Source organism: Macrotis lagotis, chromosome 2, assembly GCF_037893015.1.
Source record: "Macrotis lagotis isolate mMagLag1 chromosome 2, bilby.v1.9.chrom.fasta, whole genome shotgun sequence".
Taxonomy (NCBI): Eukaryota; Metazoa; Chordata; class Mammalia; order Peramelemorphia; family Peramelidae; genus Macrotis; species Macrotis lagotis.
The window spans coordinates 289150607-289169757 of NC_133659.1; the positions used below are offsets into that span (position 1 = coordinate 289150607).

The 19151-nt window shown below is 37.0% G+C and overlaps 1 pseudogene; it reads left to right on the top strand.

Moving 5' to 3' along the window:
- Positions 1-18553: 18553 nt before the first annotated feature.
- LOC141511734 (gamma-secretase subunit PEN-2 pseudogene) lies at positions 18554-18830 on the top strand (annotated as a pseudogene).
- The last annotated feature ends 321 nt before the right edge of the window (positions 18831-19151 follow it).

The window sequence follows — 19151 nt, forward strand, 5'->3', positions numbered from 1 at the left end:
AAAAGATATGTAAGAGATATACCATTTAAAATAACCATAGACCACATAAAATTCCTGAGAGTGCACCTGACATTTTGATAAACCCAGGAACTATAAAACACCTATTGTATAACTAAACTCAATTTAAATAATTGGAGAAGTATTCATTGTTCATGGATAAAGAGTCAATACAATAAAAATGACCATTTTCCATAACCTAATTTATTTATTCAATGCTATTCCAATTAAGTTACTAAAAAATAACAAAATTCATTTGGAAGAATAAAAAGTAAAAAATTTCAAAGGAATTAATAAAAACAAAAAAGTAACAGAACTACTAACTGGTTAAGAAATAGAAAGGTGGGGGTGGCTAGGTGGCACAGTGAATAGAGCATCGGCCTTGGAGTTAGGAGTACCTGGGTTCAAATCCGACCTCAGACACTTTATAATTACCTAGCCGTGTGGCCTTGGGCAAGCCACTTAACCCCATTGCCTTGAAAAATCTAAAAAAGTAAAAATTAAAAAAAAAATAAAAAAAAAGAAATAGAAAGGTGAATGGATAGAATAGAATAGATTCATAAAGCAGTAGTAAATGATTATAGTAACCTGGTGTTAGACCATGTAAAGATTTAAACTTTTGGGATAAAAATTCATTATTTGCTTAAAATTGTTGGGAGAACTGGAAAGCAGGCTGGCAGAAATTAGGTATAGATAAATAACCCCTCTCCCCCTCCCTTAAATCCAATTCACTTCATGTCATGGCAACACATCCCTGATATCATGGCCCTCTTTGAGAATAAAGGACAAACGAGAACAACATCACTATTTACCAAGAAAAGTCAAAATAGATACTTGACCAAGATATAAAGAGAGATGTCATAAGCAAATTAGAAGAATATATTATCTATCAGACTTATGGAAGGAAAAGAACTTATGAATAAACAAGAGACAGAAAGCATTGTGAGTTATAAAATGAATAACTCATTAAATTAAAAGATTTAATCAATGAATTTATTAAAATTAATAACAAACTATAATTTATTATTCAACATATTTGTTAATGTATTTAATTTATTAATTGTAATTAAATTAATATAATTAAATTCTATTATATTATTAAAATAATTAATACATTTTAAATAATTTAATTAATTAAAATGTTTTGTACAAATAAAACCAATGTAGTAAAGATTAAAAGGAAAGCAGAAAATTGGGGAGGGGGGAAATTTTATAAAAATTTTCTCAGAAAAGGGCTCATATATCAAATATACACAGAATTATGTAAATTTATAAGAATGAATCATTCCCCAATTTATAAATGGTAAAAGAATATAAATAGGCAGTTTTTGGATAAAAAAATCAAAACTATATATATATATATATATATATAGAGAGAGAGAGAGAGAGAGAGAGAGAGAGACATGAAAAATTCTCTAAATAATTTTAGATTAGAGAAACACATATTGAAACAATTTTGAGATATCATCTCACACCTATCAGATTATCTAAAATGATAAAAGGAGAAAATGACAAATGTGGAAGGGATATGGAAAAATTGGGACATTAATCATAGTTGGTAGAATTGTAAACTGATTCAGTCATTTTGGAGAACAACTTGGAATTATGCTCAAAGAATTATAAAACTTTTGACCAAGCAATACAAGATGAATAGGGGAAAAAAGGAAAATAACCTCTATATTCTAAAATAGTCATAGTAGCTCTCTTTGTGATGGCAAAGAATTAGAAATTGAGGGAATTCCCATGAATGGGAAATGGCTAAATAAGTTGTGGTATATGATTGGGATGGAATATTATTGTGCTGTAAGAAGTGATGAGCAGGGGGGCAGAGCCAAGATGGCGACAAGAACAGATCATGTCTTAGGCGCTCTCTTGTAAAACTTATAAACTAAGGACTCTAAATTTTCGAGAGACAGAACCCACAGAGGGTCCAAATGAGGCAGTTCTACTCAAGGTAACCTGGAAAAGAGCAGAAAGGCTCTGCTCCCGGTCAGAGGGGCGGCCCACCAGAGGGGTGGCCCACCAGAGCAAAAGAACTTCAGCCTCCGGGAGGCAGCCCCAGGGCGCTGGGAGATGGCTCACAGCAGTGGGGGAGTTTCCTGAGCTACACTCTGGGGAGCACAAAGCACAAATTGTGGGAACAGCTGGGGAACCTCTGCCAGAGCAAGCACGTGAAGCCCAGCCCTCAGGGCACACAGCCAGCAGCTGTGCTTGTGGCCAAGGCAGTCCAGATCCAGGAAACAGAAGCAGGCAGAGAGGTAAGCAGGAGCCCCCAGGGCATGAGCCCATTGAGCTGAGGGAGGGGAGTGAAGAGAGAGACTACTGAGCTCTCTCCTTTGCACCTGGAACAGGATTCTGGGGCTTTGAACACATTCAGATCCTGATTGTAGTCTAGGCCCCCCCATAGAACAGCAGGGGCCCCCTCCACCTCAGCCCCATAGCAGAGGGGGACACATACGTCATTCACAGACCAGGAAGGAGGACAGAGCCTCACACACTGAGACCCTTGTGGGAGTGTCCCAAAAGCTCAGGAAGCACCCCCAAAAACATGCTTAGGCTGGGAAAATGAGCAAGCAGAGAAAAAAGAGGAACACCATTGAGAAATACATTATCTATGATCCCAAGAAGGATCAATATACTCAGTCTGAAGATGAGGAAACACAAGCTCCTGCATCTAAAGACTCCAAGAGGGGTGGCTACGTGGCACAATGGATAGGGCACCAGCCCTGAAGTCAGGAGTTCAAATCCGGTCTCAGACACTTGATGATTGCCTAGCTGAGTGGCCTTGGGCAAGCCACTTAAGCCCATTTGCCTTGCAAAAACCTAAAGACTCCAAGAGGGACAGAAATTGGGATCAGGCTATGACAGAGCTCAAAAAAGACTTTGAAAATCAAATGAGGGAGTTAGAAGGAAAACTGGGAAAAGAAATGAGAGAGATGCAGGAAAAACATGAAAAATGAAGTCAGCAGCCTAGTCAAGGAAATCCAAAAAAATGCTGAAGAAAATAGCATGCTAAAAACCAGCTTAGGTCAAATGGATAAAACAGTTCAAAAAGTTATTGAGGAGAACTATGCTTTAAAAAGCAGAATTGACCAGATGGAAAAAGAGATAAGAAAGCTCTCTGAGGAAAACAAATCCTTCAGACAAAGAATGGAACTCAGGGAGATTGATGAATTTACCAGAAATCAGGACTCATTACTTCAAAACCAAAAAAATGAAAAATTAGAAGAAAATGTGAAATATCTCATTGAAAAAACAACTGATATGGAAAATGGATTTAGGAAAGATAATTTAAAAATTATTGGAATACCTGAAAGTCATGATCAGGAAAAGAGCTTTGACATCATTTTCAAAGAATTACTACAGGAAAATTGCCCTGATATTATAGAAGCAGAGGGCAAAAATAGAAATGGAGAGAATCCACCAATTCCCCTGAGAAAGAAATCCCCAAAAAACCAACCCCCCAGGAATATTATAGCCAAGTTCCAGAACTTCCAAGTCAAAGAGAAAATATTACAAGCAGCCAGAAGGACACAATTCAAATATCATGGAGCTGCAGTCAGGATCACACAGGACTTAGCAGCAACTACATTAAAAGCTCATAGGGCTTGGAATATAATATACCGGAAGGCAAAAGAGCTTGGAATGCAACTGAGAATCAACTACCTAGCAAAACTGAATGTTCTCTTCCAGGGAAAAAGATGAACTTTCAATGGACTTTCAATGAACCAGGGGAATTTCAAATGTTCCTGTTGGAATGGCCAGAGCTGAACAGAAGGTTTGGTCTTCAAATACAGGACTCAGGTGAAGCATAGAGATTGGAGGAGAAGGGGAAAATATGAGGGACTTAATGATGATGAATTGCATGTATTCCTGCATAGAAAAATGATACTGATAATACTCATATGAACCTTCTCAGTTAATAGAGCAGGTAGAAGGAGTTTTTATAGTTGAAGCACAGGAGAAAGCTGAATATGAAGATAAAATATGGCATAAAAATGGAGTCAATAAAAAAGGGAAATGTAATGGGAGAGGGGGGGAATAGGCCAAAATATTTCATATAATAAGATTTTTCTTTATTACAATGAGATATTGCAATGATATGGAAGGGGGAAGACAAGGGGGGATGAGGGAATCTTTGCTCTCATCAGAGGTGGCTAGGAGAGGAAACAGCATATGTACTCAATGGGGTATAGACATCTGGAGTAAGGGGGGGGACAGGGGGAAGGGGGGGGATGTGAGTGATGGAGGAGAGGATGGACCATGGGGGGAGAGTGATCAGATATAACACATTTTCTTTTTTACTTCTTGCAAGGAGCTGGGATTGGATGGCCTGTCCGGGACACTAGGGCCAGGTGGATGCTGTGCCTATGAGGTGGTAGTGGGGCTCGGGGCCTCTTGGCCCCAAGACCAGGAATCTGTTTGTTGAGCCACTCAGCCACCCTACAGCAGAGTCAGAGTGAAAGGAGAGAGAAAATATAGTATATGGTAGTGGAGAAATATGAAAGGAGGGAGTTGCGATCAGCAATGGCAACAGTGGAAAAATATGGAAGTAACTTATGTGATGGACTTACCATAAAGAATGTGATCCACCTACGACAGAGTTGTTGGTGTTAGAACAAAGACTCAAGCACATTTATTATTAATATTATTAATATTATTATTATTAATATTATTTTTTGGGGGGGGGGTACAGGGAAAACAAGGTCTGGGGCCACATAGCAGGGTGATCCTTGGGTGTCTGAGGCTGGATTTGGACCCAGGTGCTCCTGGCTCAAGGGCTAATACTCTTTCTGCCACCCAGCCACCCCTACTATTATTACTATTTTATTTTATTTTGGGTCCTTTTTTTCCTTTTCTTTTTTTTTTTTGCAGGGCAGTGGGGTTGGGGTGGCTTGCATGTCACATGGCTGTGTGATTATTGGGTATATGGGGCCAGATATGGGCTCAGGTGCTCCTGGCTCCAGGGTTGGTGCTCTGTCCATTGCGCCACCTGGCCATACCTACAATTATCACTATTATTTTTTTAATTTTAATTTTTTTCTCTCCCCTTTATCGCTTAAGTAAGTCTATATTTTTTGGGGGGAAGAGGTATTTTGTTTACTCTTAAACAATAATATTTTATTAATGCATAAAAAACCATTATTTGTCCAAAATGAGAATAAATAAATATCAAATATTTAAAAATAAGAACCTTATGGCTTAAGAGAATGAAGTAGCTCCAGGGTTGCACAGCTTGAGCTTGGGACCTGAAATCAAATAGACTAAGTTTGACTCTTATTAGCTTTTTCATCCTGGACAAATAGATTAATCTTTCTGTGTCACCAACTATAAAATGGTGATGCAACCTCACAGGGTTGTGCAAGAATTCATTGAATTGATGAGTACAGCCCTTTGCAAATATTGCAATTTTCTATAGGGTACTCCAAAAGTCTTTGTGGAACTTAGGGTTTTTATAACTTCAGAAATAGAAAGGCCACAAACTTACAAAAAGTCACATTTGAAAGTTTAGTTATTTAAAATTTTAATATGTTAATATGTTTGTTATTAAAATTTGACATGACTTCCATCTGGTGCTATATCTCACTCTTGTCAATTTTGGGGGCTTCATAAAAACTTCCATCATCTTCTGTTAGTGACCAGAAGCCTTACATTTGTAATCTTAGATTTAAGATTATTCAAATAATAAAACATCAGTGCATATAGGACAGTTTTGACATGGTCCCAAAATTAGAGATAAATGATGGGACTTGGGGAGCCAAGTAAGAGGATCTTCTATACTGATCTACTGGTTTAAGAAAGTGTCATCTGGCTTAAAGTTTATTATTCAGAATTTTCAAAGTCAAACGCATGATAAGAGATTAAAAATACTATACTCTCATTTTGGGGGTGGGGGGTTGCAGGGCAGTGGGGTAGAGTGACTTGCCCATGGTCACACAGCTAGGTAATTATATTAAGTGTCTGCTATCAGATTTGAGCTCTGGTCCTCCTGACTCCAGGGCCGGTGTTGTATCCATTGCGCCACCTAGCTGCCCCCCCATAGCTATACTCTCAAATGATACATTTTATTTTGGGTCTTTGTAATATTTATGCTTCTGAAATTGTTAAAGCTTAAAACTGCATTAAGACTTTTGGAACACCATATTAAAATGTCAGCTATCATCATAATTGTTCATTGTTATTATTATTATTAAATAAATTCCCATGCTCTATTTAAAATAAACAAACAAACAAACAAACAAATAAATAAGTAGATGTTGTATTTGTTTTCCAATTACATACATGGTAGTTTTCCCCATTTTTTTCAAGATTGAGTTTTACAATTTTTTTTTCTCCCTCCCCCCAACAAAAGGCAATCTGATAGTCTTTACATTTAGCAACTATATTGTTTGAAGAATAACTGTGAGTGACTAAGCTATTCTAGGTATTGTAAATCAACTATAAAAGTCATTATGAAAGAAGATGCTATCCACTTCCAGAGAAAGTATTTAAAAATAGGAGTATGTCAAATATGTTTTATGCACACTTACAACATACACACACATGTTTCTGTATGGTGAAATGGTGGTCTTTTCTAGTGTGAAGGATGGAAGAAAACAGTTCAGCATTTAAAATGTAGCAAAAAATTAATTTAATTTAATTTGAAAAATAACTTTAAAGAGGGAAATTTTTTAAAGATAGATTTTATTTATTTTGAAATTTATAATTTTTCCCCTAATCTTGCTTCCCTCCCCCCACCCCCACAGAAGCATTTTCATTGTTTCCATGGTATACATTGATCTAAGTTGAATGTGATGAGAGAGAAATCACATCCTTAAAGAAGAAACATAAGAGGTAGCAAAATTACATAATAAGATAACTTTTTTTTAAAATTAAAGTTAATAGTCTTTGGTCTTTGTTCAAACTCCACAATTCTTTCTCTGGATACAAATGGTATTCTCTCTCACAGATATCCCAAAATTGTGTCTGATTATTGTATTGATGGGATGAGCAAGTCCATTAAGGTTGGCCATCAACCCCATGTTGCTGTTAGGGTGCACAAGTTCTTCTGGTTCTGCCCATCTCACTCAGCATCAGTTCATGCATGCCCTTCCAGGCCTCCCTGAAATCCCATCCCTTCTGGTTTCTAATAGAACAGTAGTGTTCCATCACATACATATACCACAGTTTATTAAGCCATTCCCCAATTGAAGGACATTCACTTAATTTCCAATTCTTTGCCACCACAAACAGGGCTGTTATGAATATTTTTGTAGAAGTGATATTTTTACCCTTTTTCATAATCTAAAAAGGGAAATTTTTAAAAAATATAATAATAAAAAATTGTAGTGAGTGATTTCTTCTACCCCAGAAAAGTCAGGCAAAAGCCTGAAGGCAATAGAAAAAGAGTCCAAACAAAAGCATCAGCTCCTAGGTAGCCTCTAAGCATCAGCAGAGACTGGTCAGAATTATCAATGTGGGGAGAGGAGAAAGCAAAGTATTAGGAAGAGGTACAGCAGAGCTCTCCTCTACAACACCTCCAAGAATTAGAGTAAGTCCTGATAGGGAAATATAGGGGGGAAAAATCAGTCATTTTTTCCAGGTCAGGTCTGCAAAGGCAGATAGAGCTGTCTGTGCACACTGGGGTCTAAACAGGAAGGGCCATAAAGAGTATTCTAGTGTAGGAACAGCAAGAGGAATAAGATTGTGCCCTAGTGTAAGAAGTGGTCCCAGAATTCATATAGGAAAGGCCCAACCTTATATAGAATGTAAGAACAATTGTCAAATAAAAGCTCTTTCACTCACTATGTAGTTCTGAGTCATAAGTGCAGGGCTGACTGAAGAGGTGACCTATGCTTAGGGGAGGCATTCCAGAGTAAGGAGGATTTGTAGACACAAGACTGTACTAAGTAAGAAGTAAACAATAGCTGTGTGATTCTGTCTCAAGAGTGGAGCAAGATCACAGGTTCAGTCTCCAATCCAATCTAAAGCTTGCAATAGAAATAAGCAAAGGGGAGCCTGAATGCTATTACTCTGAACCAGCAAAGGTTTCCAGCTGGCTGATAATGGATGAATCCAGCAGTTGTCTTCTGGAATTCCATCCAGGGAAAGTCAGTCTTCAGACATGTTGCACAGATCCAAATCCAGGTCAGGAATGTGTGGAACTCAGACCGGGAGGGCAATCCTGGATCAGAGAATTTCGAGATCAATGAAAGCTTGCAGGTTCCCAGTCTGGGTTGTCCTGGAGATCCTGGAATAGTATAATACTCAATACCCAGCACAAGAATTATTGACCCAGATACTCTGTCCATAAGTATTTAGAGTCTGGCCTGAACATAAAATGTGAAATCAAGAAGTAGTCTGAAAGATTGAGCAAACAATAAAAAGAAACCTACCCCCCTAAAAAAGATATTAGTGTCAGGGTCACTCAAGACAGAAAACCAGAAGAAAAGAATGACTCCAAAGCATCCAGAAGCAAAGCTTCTTGAGCAATAATTCAACTAGAATTTCTGGGAGAGATGAAACAACACTTTTTAAAAGAGTTTAAAATGATTTTACAGATGAAATTAGAATTCTATAGTGAAAAAGAAATGAAGGCTAAGGAAGAAAGAATTGGAAAGAGAATTAGCAATCGGGTACCTGAGTTACAAAACCTAGACCAAGCAATAAACTTTTTAACTCCAGAGATAACAAGAAATATTGAAACAAGTCAAAAGATTGAAAAAATAAAGCAAAATATAAGGTATTCTATAGCAGATCTAGAAAACAGATCAAGAAGAGATAATTTAAGGATCACAAAATTATTTGAATACATTACCAAAAAGAGAGCCTAAATATCATATTTCAGAAATCATATAAGAAAATTATTACAATTTCTTAGAACCAGCAAGCAAAGGGAATAGAAAAAAATCTACCAGTCATTTCCTGAAAGAAACCTCCAAATGATATTACTAGGAACATTATATAGCCAAAATCTAGAACTTGCTGATTAAAGAGAAAAAAGCAGTACAAGCAGCCAGAAAAAAAAGGAATTCAAGTCCCAAAGAACCAACCAGAATCATATAAGATTTAACAGCCATCATTACAAAGGAGCAGAGAATTTGAAATATCATATTGAAAAGGTCAAAGGATATAGATTTACAACCCAAACTAACTTACTCTGTAAAACTTAGTATAATCTAATGAAGAAAAATTTGTGTTTAACGATATAGAAGACTTTCAAGCATTCCTGATGAAAATACCAGTACTGTGTAGGGGAGAAACTAATAAACATTTACACAGAACCTGTGATGTGCCAGGCACTGTATTACAAGCTTTACAAACATTATCTCACTCAGTCCTCACAATAACTCTATAAGGTAGGGATTGTTATCGCCATTTTAGTTGAGGAATAACTTGCCTAGAGGCACACAGCTATTGAGTGTCTAAGGCTAGAGAACAATTCAAGTTTTCTTGATTCTAGGTCTGAGTTGTTTCTAGAACAGAAATTCTCCACTAGGCACACAACTCCCTAGTTACTCTGATTCATGAGAAATAAGGGGGGGGGGGGGGGGAATGAGCAAAAAACAACCAAGAGACTCATGTTTACATTCTAATATGGAAATGTGAAACATGTATTCCCTCAGAACCTTACATCAACAGGAAACAAATTAGACAAATACTCTGAAAGTGTTTCTATTATCTCTTGATGATCTTAAAACTCAGAAAGGGAAAGGAAAAGAAAACTGGTGTTAGGGAAATGGAAATAAAAGACTGGGAAAAGTATCTCATAAAACTGGGGTACACAAGTAAAAGCTTATACAGACGAGGAAAGAGGGCTATGGGTGACAGCTGAACCTCATCCTCAGCTAAACTTGTCAAAGACGGGAAGAATAAACACACAAATGGTTATGTGCAGAAATACATTCACTCAGTAAGGAACTAGGAAGGAAATGAGTGAAGGGAAAGAGCAGGGATGTGCTACAACTAGTTTGTAACAGTTCACTAAAGTTAACTGTTAAATTTTCAGTATGATCATTTACACCTAGGAAATTAGCAAATGTTATAAAAAATGGACTTGATTTATTGTTTTGTTGATTGATGTAAAGGAAAATGTTAATGCAAATTAACCTTAAAAGTATATCCAATGTACTTTTTCTTTTGAAAGGAGTCAGTTGTTTACCAGTACTCTGCTGGGTGGGGAGAAGAATAAGAAAGGGATCAGTCTTAGGCAAAACAGACTCTAAAGATGTCCAAAAATATTTATAGCAACTCTTTTCAATGGCAAAGAATAGAAATCTGAGGGAATGTCCATTAATTAGGAAATGGATAAATAAATTATATTATATAAATGTGATAGAATGCTGTTGTTTGCTCTAGATCCAGATGGTTTTACAAATAACTTCTATCAAACATTCAAAGAACAATTAATAGCAACATTACATAAACTGCAAAAAGAGGAAAAGAATCCTACCAAACTATTTCTAAATGGTCTTAATACCTAAAGCAGAGGGGGAACAAAACAAATTACAAAAATAATTTCTTTAATGAAAATGGATGCAAAAAAAATTAAATAAAAATTAGTACAGGAGTTACAAACAACATATTAAAAAGATTTTACATTATAATTAGGTGAAATTTAGGAATACATGATTAGTTCAATATGAGAAAAATTATAATAAAAAAAAATTTTATCAACAGATGCTGAAAAAACTTTTGACAAAATATTCCTATTTAGCCCAAAGTTCAAAACTATATGTAGATAAAGAAATAAAATAATAAAAAAAAATAAGGGGCAACTAGGTGGCACAGTTAATAGAGCACTGACCCTGAGGTCAGGAGGACCTGAGTTCAAATTTTCATCCTGGACAAAAAATTCAGATACTTAATTTTCTAGCTGTGTGACCTTGGGCAAGTCACTTAACCCCAGTGCCTTGCAAAAAATAAATAAACAAATTGGGGTAAATCAGTAAAGCTGTCCATTGCTAGCTATAGGATGGAGCCAAGATAGTGAAGGCAGAAAAATTCCAGAAGCTCTCCCCCAGACCATTTTAAATGCCTTCAAATACCTTTAAACAATGACTCTAACTAAATTCTCGAGTGGTAGAACCCACAATAAGACTGAGCGAAACAATTTTCTGGCCCAAAACAACTTGGAAGATCCACAGGAAAGGTCTGTAACACTGGGGTTAGAAAGGACCACAGCACAGATCTATGGCAGTGGGGGCAGTTTCTAGACCTTTTAGAAGGGATTGCCAAGGACAACTTGGAAAGTCAGTGGAAAACTCTGCCAAACCAGAATGAGAGCAGAGCCTAATCAGTGCAGCCCAGGACCTAGGAACTGGAAGCAAGCTTGCAGGGTCACCCAGCAGTTGTTTCCAGAATGCTCAGGCCATGAAAGGTAAGGGAGGCAGGGGAGACTGAAGAGGTCTCTATGCTATCTCTGAGACAGGACTCTGGTGCTCATACTCAGATACCAGTTTCAGAAAGGGGAACTTCACTGCCATAATAGAGCAGGGACCCTCCTCATGGTTTTAGGGCAGAGGGGAGTAATTATAGTCATCCACAGACCAGAGCACAGGCTAGGAAAGCAGTCAGAGCCTCTCACAGGATCCAGGGTGGGGGGCTTGTCTCTAAAAACAGTTGCAAAAGCCCTGAAAGGCTTGGGACAATGCACCTTCCACCCTGGAAGTAGAACCCCACCTTTACAAAAGATTAAAATCAAGTCATGAACTGGGGAAATGAGCAAACAACATAAGAAACAGAATCTGACCATAGGCAATTACTTTAGTCCCAAGGATCAAAATACACACTCAGAAGATGACAAAGTTAGAACTTCTGTATACCAAATCTCCGAGAAAAATATGAATTGGTCCCAGGCTATGGAAGAGCTCAAAAAAAAATTTTGAAAATCAAGTAAGGGAGGTAGAGGAAAAATTGGAATAAGAAATGAGAGCAATTCGGGAAAATCATGAAAACCAAGTCAGCAGCTTGGTGAAGGAGCCACTAAAAATCCTGAGCGCAACCATATCTCATGAGATAATCAATGGGAGTCAACCATACAAAAAGATCATAAAGTTGCTTGCCCAAATTTTTGTCATACTTCCTTATCTTTACAGTTTTGGTATAATCCTGTTACCTCAGGACTAGCTGCTTCCTGAGCAAACACAAAAGTAGGAGAATGAAGATGTCCCAAGATACTGAGCCAGCAGTACTGCAAAACAACAGGGTCAAGAGGGTCTTGGAGACCTTTGTCCTTGTTATCTCACAGATGTGGTCCTCAAGATCACTAACAAGTTTAGGTCAAATCGAAAAAAAGCAGTCCAAAAGGTCAGTGAGGAGAAGAATGCCTTAAAAAGCAGAATTGACCAGATGGAAAGGGGGATTAAAAAAAAAGCTTTCTGAAGAAAATAATTCCTTCAAATATAGAATGGAGATAAGTGAAGCTTCTGGCTTTGTGAGAAATCAAGAAACAATAAAACAAAATCAAAAGAATGAAAAACTAGAAGAAAATGTGAAATATCTCATTGGAAAAACAACTGACCTGGAAAACAGATCCAGAAGAGAGAATTTTAAAATTATTGGGCTACCTGAAAGTCATGATCAGGAAAACAATCTAGACTACACTTTGCAAGAAATTCTCCAGGAAAATTGCCCCGATATCTTAGAAACAGAGGGTAAAATAGAAATTGAGGGAATCCACCGATCTTCTACTGAAAGAGGTCCAAAAAAAACAAGCCCCGGGAATATTATAACCAAATTCCAGAACTCCCAAATCAAGGAGAAAATATTACAAGTAGCCAGAAAGAAATAATTCAAATATCATGAAGCTATAGTCAGGATTACACAGGATTTAGCGGCATCTTACATTAAGGGTTCATAGGGCTTAGAATATGATATTCCAGAAGGAAAAAGAGCTTGGATTACAACTGAGTACCAACTACCCAGCAGAACTGAACATCCTCTTTCAGGGGAAAAGATGGATATTCAATGAAATAGGAGACTTTCAAACTTTCCTGTTGAAATGACCAGAGTCAAACATGAAGTTTGATCTTCAACAGCAGGACTCAGGTGCAGCATAGAGGGGGTAGAAAGGAAGGGAAAATTATGAGGGATTGAATGATGTTGAACTACTTGTATTCCTGCATGGGAAGATTATACTGATAAATCATATGATGCTTCTCAATTATTAGAGCAGTTAGAAGGATTATATATAGACAAGGCATAGGAGGGAGCTGAATATGAAGGTATAATACATTATAAAGATGGAGTTAATGGGCAAGAAAGGAATATAACTAAGAGAAAGAGAAAGGAGAGAGGTAGAATGGGATAAGTTATTTCACATAAAAGAGGCAAGAAAAATCTTTTTCAATGGAGTAGAAAGGGGAAGGTGAGGCAGAATGAGTGAGCTTCATTCTCATCAGAAATGGCTCAGAGAGGAAATAACATACACACTAAATAGGGTATAGAAATCTATCTTTTTTTTTTTAGGTTTTTGCAAGGCAAATGGGGTTAAGTGGCTTGTCTAAGGCCATATAACTAGGTAATGATTAAGTATCTGAGACCGGATTTGAACTCAGGTACTCCTGACTCCAGGGCCGCTGCTCTGCTCTATCCACTGCACCTAGCTGCCCCTAGAACTCTATCTTATCATAGAGGGGGAAAAAAGGAGAGGAAAGGGATGGGAGAAAGGAGACAGGGGAGGGAGGAGAGGCATAGGTGATAGAAGAGGGGAAGAAGATGGGAGAGGTTAGTCAGATACAACATACTTTTGAGAAGGTACAGGGTGAAAGGAGAGAGGAGAGACTAAAATAAAAGGGGCTAGGAAGGAATAACTGAGGGAAAAATATTGTAGCAATTTCTCTGATGGACTTATGATAAAGAATACAATCCATCGCAAAGACAGAGTTGATGGTATCTGAATACAGATTGAAGCACACTATTTTTTTTCTCTCACTTTATTTTTTCTTGAAGTTTATCTTGGGGGGGTTGTGTTTACTTTTACAATAAGACTATTAGGTAATGTGAAAAAATAAACATACTTCAAAAAACTTGCTAGCTACAATAATAAGATAAGAAAAATAAATTGAGGGGATAAGTGAAAACAATAATTTCTTTTTGCAGATAATATAATAGTCTATTTAGAGAACCCTAAAGTTTCACCTAAAATTAATTGAAATAATAAGTCAAAGTTATCAAGCTATAAAATAAATTCACATATCTATGTGGATTTGTTTATATCTGTTTAGCAAAAAATACAGGAGCAAATCTTCATATAGACAACAAAACTATTAAGTGTTTAATCATATGAATCATTGGATTTATCTGGTCCTTATAAGTTGAGCCACTTTTTTTTCTTTTGTTACATGAAAAGTCTTTAGAATGCTAAGGAATATTGATAAGAAAAATAAGAGAGTCATTAAATATGAAATAAAAATATCAAACCTTTTTCTGAGTTTCAATTCAAATATCTAAATTTTTATATCAATTAGCATACTTGGTCCTTCTTAGATTAAAAAAGCTGTCATAATAGAAATTTACAGATTCAAATGTATATACTTTTTTGTTATATGTGGAAATAGAATTTTTTGTTCAATTTCATCATAATAAATACAAATTTTAAAAGATGAATAATTCTTACAATTAATTATTATTAAACAAGTGAAAAATTTTCAGCCTCGTTATATATATAATAGATGCAAATTAAACATCTTTGGGGATACTTATCTTACATCATTAAATTGGTTAAAATAATTAAAAACATTGGATATCTATGTTTTTTGTGTCTAGATTTCTGATTTCATTTCATTGGTATAGTTTTTCCTGGTGAGAAAACTCCTTCCACTTTATATTATCAACTGCTCTGAAATTTAAAATCTCAGAGATTGCCATCAATATTGAGAAGAGAGATAATCTCTGGGAAAACAGAGAAAGGCCAAAAGACCCCAAAACAAACAAACTAAAATAAGTTCTTGCTCTCCAGGAGCTCCCAGTCTATTTGGGAAGACATGTAGACAATTATGAACAAACAAGACACAAGATAAAATGGAGAACATCTCAAAGGAAGAGCACTACATTAAGGAGGACTGCAAAGGCTTCTTGCATAAAATGGAACATAGGCTGGAACCTGAAGAAAGCCAGGAAGCAGGACTAAAAAGCAAGAGAGTTTTGTCTAGAGACTAGAAATGTAGACTGAACAGCAGGCTATTGCAGTAGTCCACAGAGGTACCTTTTGTTAATCCATCTAAATCTGCAATTATAATGCCCCTTCTATCTTCTTCCGGGGACAAACTGATCAGTCTCCCCTCTCTCTTTTGAGCTCCATTTCCCCATTTTCAATCAAGAAACAAGATAGAAGAGAGTCAGGATCTGCCTTAAGTAAACTCTCCTCTATAATTCCATTAAAGTATTTTTGCATATTTTCTTCCCCCCCTAATTTTATAAAGCTGTCAAATCTTTATAGATTCTTTCCTCAAGTTTTCACAAACTTTGTTTCCAATTAACTAATTTCTGCAGTGTTTTTTCAGAACATCTAAGATTTCAACTCTACCTAAACTGACCTTGGCCCCTTTTTGTATAATAAGAAATATGGTCTTTCTTTTTTTTTATTGAATTTTACAATTCTCCCCCATCTCACTTCCCTCCCCCACCCCACCTCCACAGAAGGTTGTCTGATAGTCTTTACATTGTTTTCATGCTATATATATTGATTAAAATTGAATGTGTTGAGAGAAAAATCATATCCTAAAGGAAAAAAATATGAGATAGCAAAATTACATAATAAGATAACTTTTTTTAAAAAAATTAAAGGTAGGGGCAGCTAAGTGGCATAATGGATAAAGCACTGGCCCAGGAGTCAGGAGTACCTGGGTTCAAATCTGGCCTCAGACATTTAATAGTTACCTAGCTGTGTGGCCTTGGGCAAGCCACTTAACCCCATTTGCCTTGCAAAAAAAAAAAACTAAAAAAATTAAAGGTAATAGTCTTTAGTCTTTGTTTAAATTCCACAATTCGTTCTTTGTTATTCTCCATCACAGATCCTCTAAAATTGTCCCTGATCGTTGCTCTGATGAAATGAGCAAGTCCATTAAGATTTATCATCAACCCTATGTTGCTGTTATAGTGTACAATGTTCTTCTGGTTCTGCTCATCTCACTCAGCATCAGTTCATGTAAATACTTCCAAGCTTCTCTGAATTCCCATTTCTCCTGGTTTCTAATAGAACAATAGTGTTCCATAACCTACATATACCACAATTTGTTCAACCATTCCCCAGTTGATGGACATTCACTCAATTTCTAATTCTTTGCCATATGGTCTTTATTTCTAAGAGTTCTTCCAGGATTATTTCCTATGATCCAGGGGTTTTCTTATTGATATAGCAACCTAGGAGAGAGAAGAATTAGTGTGTCAGTGAATATTGTATATCTGTGAATTTACCTCTATCTAATTCAATCCCTACTAAAGTTATAACTCCCTACTACCTCTTCCCTGTTCACAAATTTTCCAAGAAATGACTATCATCTGATGTTGAGAGATGGTTGATCTTAATCTAGGACCAGAAAGTCCCCATGAAAAAGTAATTTTGACAAATTTTGTTGTAACAAGACTAAGAGTAGAGTAATAGGATTTATCTGTATTTTTTGGTAATATTAAATATCACAAATATCATGGATATTTTAACTTAGTAATTGTTTAATGATATGTGTTTGCCAAGTGTAAGGTTAAATTTAATGGTGTCACTATAAGGAACTTCAGGGTATGTGTGTGGGGGGAGGGTTGTGGCAACCTAATCTTCTTTGTGTTGGAATCAGTCATCTTTCACAGTAGGACAAATCCCCAAAATAAAGAGCTTGTAATCAGACCAGTGGAGTCTGGATTTATTGGACACTATGAATCACAAAGATCATGGGAATGGATTAACACAAAACTGAACACATAAGAAAGAGACACAAGTCAGGAAGCAGATCTGTTTGTAAAGAGATGATAAAATGATAAAGTTGAGGAACAGCTGGGATCATTGAATTAGGGATAACATGTGAGAGTTGAGATGACTAAAGAAATGAATAAATTAGTTACCCACATTTTGTGTATTTTCCATTCTTATTCCTTCCATTTTCTAGCATTTGCTGAGACTTGGCTCTTTCCTGATGGCAATGCATCTCAGACTACTCTTCCCAATCATTGTTGGTACTGGGGGAATTGCTACAGATTGTCACTTTCCCTTTTCCACCATCACTCAGCAATCACCCTTCCTTTGAGTTTCATACTATCCAAGTCTGTTATCCAATTCAGATTTTGGTTGCCTTTGATTTATCATTCACTAGGACATTTTCTTTCCTTCCTGAATGAGTTTAATACTGGGTTCAGTCTTGCTCTGCCATTCCAAATCTTTTCCTCAAACTAGATTTTAACATAACACTAATGTTCCCACAAATACCCTAATTTCTTAGTTTCTTAAAATATTTAAGAATATTTTTCTCTAAGAATAATATCCTCTTCTGAGTGAGATGAGCAGAACCAGAAGAACACTGTACACCCTAACAGCAGCATGAGGGTGATGATCAACCTTGATGGATTTGCTCATTCCATCAGTGCAACAATCAGGGACAATTTGGGGCTGTTTGCAATGGAGAATACCATCTGTATCCAGATAAAGAACCATGGAGTTTGAACAAAGTTCAAGGACTATTCCCTCTAATTTAGAAAAAAAAAAACAGATATCTTATTGTCTGATCTTGTTATCTCTTATACTTTTTGTTTCTTCCTTAAGGATGTGACTTCTCTCTCATCACACTCAATTTGGATCAATGTACAACATAGAAACAATGTAAAGACTGACAAATTGCTTTCTGTGGTGGGGTGGGGGGAGGGAAGTAAGATGGGGAAAAACTGTAAAACTCAAAATAAATAAAATATTTAATTAAAAAAAGAATAATATCCTCTACTTCACTTCAAGTGTACACAGAAATGATGATGCCCTGGATCCTGTTAAAACTTGCAAGTAAATTCCTTCATCTGATCATACTTTTATCATTCTTTCTTTTTCTATGCTTTATAGACCTTAGCCCTGTTCTTTGTCTCAACTGTGACCTTCAGTTCTTCTATCCCTTATTCTCTTAGATTTAGTTTATCTTAGGCCATTACCTTACAATAGCTATACTCTCCTTCCTTTTCATTCCTCTTTCTGGGCTTCACTCCCTCACTTGCAGCCTTGAAGGTTATGTGATCATGAACAGATCACTTAACCCTGTTTGCCTTGGTTTCCCCATCAGTAAATTTAAGCTGGAGAAGGAAATGGCAAATCACTCTAGTATCATTGCCAAGAAAAACTCAGATGGAGTACTGAAGAGTTGAAAACAACTGAATAACCATATTTATTGACTGACCACCATATTTACTGACCAGCATTTATCATTTTTATTTTTTGTCGACTTTGCCAAACTGATAGATGTGATATGAAAGCTTAGAATTGTCTTAATTTGTGGCAAGCACAGTGAGAAAGGAGGAAGGAGAAGCCGCAGGAGTGTCTCCTACACACCATGGGTCCAGCACTTCAGGGATGCACTCGGAGGTCCCCCCAGCCCTCGGCCCCAGGATGAACCTGGAGCGTGTGTCCATCGAGAAGCTCAGCCTCTGCCGGAAGTACTACCTAGGGGGGTTCAAGCTCCTGCCCTTCCTCTGGCTGGTCAACGTGCTGTGGTTCTTCCGAGAGGCCTTCCTGGGCTATGTCTGGCGTTCAGCCTTAGGGCTACTCTTAGGGCTTAGGGCTCGTGGCACTGACCTCCTGGATCATGGTCTTCCAGATCAACCAAGCTCGCTGGGGAGCCCTAGGTGACTGTCTTTCCTTCACCGTCCTTCTGGGGATACCCTGATCGGCGGGCCGTCCCCTCTGCCAGCTCCTGGCCACGTCCTCTCCTCGACCTACCTTAGCTCCAGCATCGGGTTAATATGCCTTCCAAAGATGAAGGAGACCTAATGTCCTTCATGTCCCCACAGCCTTTTGTTTGGCCAGGCTGTTTCCCTAGAATCCCTATCCCTGACTAATTTCCCATTTCTCCCTGTGACCTCCACTAAGGACTCCCAAATAAAAAGAAATAAAAATAAAAAGGTTGATTTTGTGAGTAAAAAAAATTGTCTTAATTTGTATTTGAATATTTTCAAATGACTACTGACAGTTTTTAATACTTTATCCT